This window comes from Etheostoma spectabile, chromosome 20 (assembly GCF_008692095.1).
Source record: "Etheostoma spectabile isolate EspeVRDwgs_2016 chromosome 20, UIUC_Espe_1.0, whole genome shotgun sequence".
Lineage (NCBI taxonomy): Eukaryota > Metazoa > Chordata > Actinopteri > Perciformes > Percidae > Etheostoma > Etheostoma spectabile.
The window spans coordinates 4,379,876-4,386,803 of NC_045752.1; the positions used below are offsets into that span (position 1 = coordinate 4,379,876).

Below are 6,928 nucleotides of genomic sequence, written 5' to 3' on the forward strand. Positions count from 1 at the left end.
TTAACCATAGTCCTCAGAAATCCAACAGAGTTTAAAATGCTAACACATCGGAGCAATCCCAAAAGTCGAACAAAAAACCAAGACGACCCTGAAAAAGGAGCGGCATGGAGAAAAAGTCAGAAGAGTGTCATCAAGAATGCAAAAAAACTCAAAATAAAATAACTACTTTTTTCCAATACTACTACTTTTTCCCAAATGTTTCCTGTTTTAGTTCAAGTTTTTTTTTTTCACTACCTATTTTTTTTTTCAATGCCAAAAACTACTGCCCCTTATCTTGCCAAAAAATAGGGAACAATGTAAGAGGAAATCGTCGCTGAAAGTGAAATGTCACATCATTCTTATCTCTATTCAGGGATTCCAAAGTGCACATTGGCTGCACTTCTGTGCATTAGATATACAGACAGTGAAGAGAGAGATATTTAATGCCAAAATGCTTTCTGGAAACGCAGCCAAGGACACTGAAACCAGAAGTTGCGCTGCTAAGTGGATTATCACGGTCAGATAAAGAAAATGAAAGTCCAGTCCGGTGCAGGTGGGCAGGGGCTCGCTCTACAAAATGAAGTGTAAACAGGTGCTCTGTGTCCAATTCGGCTTTTTTCTGATACACTGTTTGATCTTGAGCGAAAGAGAACGACTTCAAGTGCGTGCCTTTAATAGAGAGTGAGGCAGATGGAAGGATGGAGAAAGAGAGTGCACGGTTCAGTGTTTCCATGAGGCTGGAATGAGAGGAGAAAGAGAGCTGGAAGGCAGTCAGGTGTAATGCAGCAATAATCGAGTGAAGAGAAATAGGGGTTGAACTGAAAATTGGTAGATTTTGGAAGCAAGATCAAAAGAAGCTCCTGAAAGTAGCAACTCTCACATGACAGCGGTGTGTGTGTGTATGCGTGTGTTGTTTTATAACCAGCTCATTATTTGAATAAATGAAGTCACAGACTCGGCAGATCTGTGAATGTGCGAATGATGCATTTACATTGCAACATTTAAAAAGCCCTTCTGGGTTGGAATGAGTTGAACAGGGCAGCACATTGTGCTCTGCTGAGTCGGCTCAGCTGCGCCGTTTTTGGGTAGTTTGCTGCGTATTTATTAGATTCAACATGTGGGTGTTTGCAGCTGTCTAACCTCTTGCGAAGTCGCAGGGTAATCTTACTTATAATTGCAAATTCACTGTCATAAGAAGAAGTTTTGTTGAGCTTGAAAAAATGCAAAATAAAGACCTGTGCAGCATTTGGTTTAGATGTGGGTGGCTTAATATATTTGGAAATGATTTACCGCAGCATCTTCATGTGCTGCAGTCAACATCGACAATGCCCCGGTCTCCCATTGTCTCTCATCATCGTGGGAATGAGTGAAATTCATTTTGTCATCAACTGTCCACATGTGGCTGAAGTATAGGAGAGCAGTTTCTATAGAGGCAGAAACAGTGGGGGAGAGGCAGAAGAAGAATGTCCTGTGGAGTGATGGAATGAAAGAGGAAAATCAAAATGAGGGCAAACACAGCAGACTCCAAAAAGCATTCTCAAACAGAGCTTTTACACCTTCCATAAAACAACACCTATGGTGTCAATCTAATTCCTCTTTTCTCATCAAAACAATGTAATCAAGTCTTATATCATTTTATATACAGTACATGATTACATTTTTAGTGCTTGGTAGTGCGGAAATAAGTTGATTAAATAATTAGTTAATCAACTGAACAAATTTGACAATCAATTAAGTGTTTATGTCATTTAATATGCAAAAAGAGGCCAAATGTTAGTTGGTTCCAGGCTCTCAGATGTGAGTATTTTCTTATTTTCTCAGTTTCGTACGTATGTGATCAACTATAATATCTTTTGTTTTGAATCCGTTCCGTCACGTCAATAAATAAACCCGAGTGCTTTTAGTATTCAGGGTAGTCAGTGTCATTCAGACAACAAAACAAAAGTGTAATGTAAAATACATAGAGACAGATTTAAGCGGGAGGAGAAAAAAAACAGGCGAGGCTCTTCAAGTAGAGACGTCGGACGATTGTAAACAGTCAAGCCGGAAGTCAAGAAAATAGCACAAAGGAACCAATGTGGCTCAAAGGGTCACTGTCGACGTAACAGGAGAGACCCTCGAGACAACAGATCTTTTTAGCCTCCCAAGAGGGCCATGACAGACAGGCCCACTGGACAAAATAATGACTCTATTAACTAAGGAATAATTAACAGATTAATCAGTATGGAACGTTTAGTCAGAAAATAATTTGTGGCAGCGCTAGGCTTTGAGTATCACGATTTCAATATTCAGATTCAGGATCCAATCAAGTGATCAAATCAATCAATCACTATTGTATTTGCAAGTGAACTGGCAGGAAAGAGTAGCCTGAAGTAGAAATCTGCCCGAGCAGCAGCAGCGCAGTGACAGCAGCAGTGGGTCTCGTAACACTCAGCTCATGAACTGCGAACACTTCCAGCCTCTGGGTTGTGTTTGTTATTGTGGCCCCCGATCCCATTGTCCCACCATTGTTAATGATAATGTCAGCGGTGACGGGTGTGTGAGGTGTGTAAGTCCGCTTTACAGTGTGCTTGCAGAATGTAAAAGCCTTTGTGTACACTGTGTTAGTGTGTATCAGAGCTGTGTGTGTGTGTGTGTGTGTGTGTGTGTGTGTGTGTGTGTGTGTGTGTGGTTTGGTGTGTGTGTGTGTGTGTGTGTGTGTCTGTCTGACCAGAGGTGACCCAGTGGTGTCCCTGCTGGTCCAGAGCAGGGATAACACCCTCTGGAGGCAACGCTCATTAATCATCCCATTCAAACACAGAGAACGCAATCCTTCCTCCCATCCTCTCCTCCTCCTGCTCCTCCTTCCCTCTCCTCCTCTTCCTCCTCCGCACCAACGCTCCATAATGGGGTCACTGCTCCCATTTAACAGAGACAGACAGAGGAGAGAGAAAGGAGAAGGGGAAGGGATGAGGGGGAGATAGTGAAAACAAAGTGAGATTAAATAAGAAGTAACGAAAGGGGGAAGGATGGCAAGGGAGGCAGAAATATTAAAAAAGAGTGGGAGGGAGATGGGGGAGAAAGGAAGGAAATAATTACAGAGGGAGGTGTTTGAAAGTAGGAGCGATTAAGAGTAGAGTGAGGGGCAATAGAGTTACGGAGAATAAGTAAAGAGGGAGGAAGGGGGTAAAAAAAAATCTGCTGAAAAACAGTAAAAGTCTTCCTCCTTGATTAATGTTGCGACAGAGAGAAGCATAACATTGTGTTCTTTGGAAATGTGGAGAAAAATCTTTGGAATATGCCGCTGTGGGGACCCAGCACTAATTATGTGACTCTGTGTGTGTGTGTGTGTGTGTGTGTGTGTGTGTGTGTGTGTGTGTGTGTGTAATTCATTCTTGTGCTGGAGGACAAGCATGTGTACATAACCAGCATACACAGAGATGCACAGAAGCTGGGACAGGCACCATAGACAGACAGACACACACACTCACACACACACTCACACACACACACACACTCACACACACTCTAGCTAGCTAGCTAGCGAGCAGTGCCAGGGGACCTCGGTAGAACTAGGTTCCTCCTCCTGCTGCATTATTCTCTTTGGAATGTTGTTTTTATTTCCTGGTTCGAAACTGCGGTGCATCGCCCCCAGTTATCTGGCAACACACACACACACACACACACTACAACGCTTCACTCATCCTTGTCCTAGAACCACTTTCGAGAGAACACCCTCCGACAGATGCCCCAAACAAAAAAGAAACTGGAGGCCATAAAAACATCTAAGTCTGACAAAACGAAACACACAAAAAAACGCTGTTTCTCCCCCTTACTGTGCCTCCCCTTAAAATAACAAGTTCATTTTGTTTCCTGGTGGGCTGTGAGATGTCATTGTCCCTCCGCTGTTAAAACAAAAAGGGAAATTTGCTTTCTGGCAGAGAGTTAGATGACAAGATTGATACCCCTCTTTGAAGATATAACCAGAAGGCACTTAGTTTAGCTTAGCGCAAAGGCTGGAAACAATGGGAAACAACCAGTCCGTCTCTGTTCTACAGCTGAATAATTAACTTGTAATATTTTGGAGCTCTCCTGGAGTTCCCCTTGTTCTACATGATTTACATCTCCGGTCCAACACAGCTGAGTTCATAACGAGTTTATCATTTGAATCTGCTGGATACATCCGATACATCTAAGGGCGTTTTCACACCGACAGCCTTCAGTTGGGTTGAATCGAACTAGAGTTTGTTTGCCCTGCAAACGGTTGTTTGCGGTTGTTTTGGGCAGGTGAGGTACATATCCCAGACATATTCGACCAATAAGAGGGAACTTCAATAATTATGAAATAGAAATTATACTGCAAAAGATAAATGCCAACAACAATGTAGTAGTGTTTCCAGTGGTTTTAAAGCCACCAACAAAACGGAGGCACGGAAGGAGATCAAGGATTCCGTGACCTCTGTTCCTGGACAACATCGCTCAATTGAAGACGTAAAAAAAGAAATGGTTTGACTTCAAATCAGGCACCAAAAAAATCCATTAACAAACATAAGAGACATATGCTGACCACTGGAGGGGGGCATGCTGACCCTGAGTTATCTAAGATTGACCAGCGCATCGGGGCCATTTCTGGTGAGACGGCACTCTCAGATGTCCCGTCAGCGGAGCAACTGGACACTGACCAGGGCTCTCTATTAACAGCTTCATATCCTCCAAGGCCATCTCCCACCATTGAATCAGAGGGTAAGCAAGTCTTTCTGAATTTTTTACAATTGAATGCCATAATTTATCTGAAAGCATTACAGTAAATTACTATCATTGTAAACAACTGTAGCATTAAATAAAATGCAGTAACCAATTATTTGGAGCAAATTGTCATTACTTAAATGTGCGTAAGAGTGCTCTTGAGTGTGCGTAGATTTTGTTCTTGGAACAAATCCAAGATAAGAAAACATTAGTGAATGTCAGAATCATTTCAAAAAGTGCGTAAGTGGGGTTTGAGAACACATTTCTTTGTAAGAATGGTTGGTGAATGAGGCCCACCCTTTTCATCCAACCCACCATCAGAAAGAGAGTAAGCCAATTTCCCAAGACGTCGAACCATTCCTTCAAAGTGCTGTGGCCGAAGACAAGATCATGGCTGTTCCTTGTAGTCACAGTGATTTTACTCAACTCAGAGCGGAGAGGTCTGGGCATTTGGTGTCGACTCAGAAAGCTCTGTCTGCCAGAGACGAGGTGGCTAATTTATATAAGAATGGGATGGAGATTAAGACCTTTGAGGGTATTATGGATTTGGGGAATTAAGCATAATGGATTTCATGTAGGGCTTTCTTTTACGAGTCCCCAGTTGGAGAGAGGTATGCAGTTGTGAGAGCAGATCTGATTCATTCCATGGCTGGGAAACTGGCACATGCACGTACAGTACCAACTGGCTCTCATTCAGTAAACACACACACACACACATACACACACACACACATGCACGTCTTTTCTTATACCCACATTCATATAAACAGCAGCTCCCCGGGATGAGCCATGGCTCTTAAACCGTCTGAACTAAAATGCCTTTTGTCATTCCCAAGTGTATATTTATGAAGATTTTACACTTCTATTTCACACTGCTCTGGGTTTTAGAAACATGGATTGTTGGAAACCATCAAAATGACAAACATTTAAAACACACAATATGCCAAAAGACTGCACAACGAAAAAGTTGTCAGGGCCGTTACTATTTAATCTGTTGTCACGCTGATCACGAGGCTAACCGTAAATACTTTATAGTATTCGTGTGACAAAGTGAGCGAACAGGAAAACAAGTATACATTAGAATGAATTGGAATAAAATCAGGAAAGAATAGTCTCCCCTAGACATATTTTGAAGACTAATTGTCAAAGGTCCCATGGTATGGCTGCACAATTAATCAAATTTTAATCACAATCACGATTTTGACTTCCCACGATCAAATTTGCGTGATCGAGCAATATTTTAAATGCGTCCTTTCATAGAACGCGCCGTTTTTTTTTGCAAAGCTCATCTACCGCTCCGTAAACCACTGTCTGATCATGTTCCAGTCAGAGCTGTTCCTTCCACCGCGCAGCTTAGTTTCTAGATGTAGACAGTCACAGAGGACAGAGTAACGGGAGGAAAATTCAACAGATAGCAGTCGCTCATACGTCGGTCTCAAGGTTTACCAGTTTACCAGTAAACGCAACATTTTGCCCCGTCTGTGTTGTTTTTCAGACAACAGCAGTGACCAGTGCTAGTCGGTGCTAGTTAGCGTCTGTTAGCGTCTGTTTTCCTCTAGGTCGCACTGGTGCACCTAACGTCCTTGCATCCACTGCAATATTGTTTATGTCAATATGGTTTAATTTGACCCATTACCCATTTTGTCTGTAAAGCCGTGCCTGTGTTGGATCTCTCCTCTACTCTCTCTCTCTCCGCGCAGCCCCGCCACACAGCGGCGCCGGTCCACACTTCTGACATTTGTCTACAGTTATAATTACTAACACAGCTGTGTGTTGTTAAGCATGACAGGCAAACCTGTATTTGTACCAGTGTTTCCGTGGTAACTCTGCTATCGCGGCCGCCACGGCGAAAAACACAGAAGAAGTTACTGAATGCAACTAACTTCAGTTGGTAGAGTAACAGCGTGTGAGACAGAGCTGCTGGACCTGGGCCAGAGATGTGACCCATGGCCAGAATATCATAGTTCATAAAAATGCAGCGCAGTGACAATACAGACATATAATACCTGAACGTGTGTAACTCCGCTGACCCGCCATTCGACCCGTGCTGGACCCATTCGTCTCTCTGTGAGTAGCGTCCATCGCACTCCCTCTCTCTCCCTAGCTCTTTTAATCACTTTTTGTTAAAAACAAGCAAAGGAGCTTTCTCAGAGATACATTAAAAAAAAATATATCCTACGCTATTTATTTCAGATAGCTAATTTTCATTTACATGTGTTGCAGC

General features: G+C 42.7%; 1 long non-coding RNA gene across 1 annotated transcript in view; it reads left to right on the forward strand.

The window, feature by feature from the left end:
• LOC116670294 (uncharacterized) overlaps window positions 1-4,999 on the forward strand; it is a 5,786-nt gene extending 787 nt beyond the window's left edge. Inside the window, exons 2-3 of the long non-coding RNA XR_004326995.1 lie at window positions 304-309; window positions 4,756-4,999. This is a non-coding gene — a long non-coding RNA (uncharacterized LOC116670294). The remainder of the gene's footprint in view (window positions 1-303; window positions 310-4,755) is intronic.
• Window positions 5,000-6,928: the final 1,929 nt, after the last annotated feature.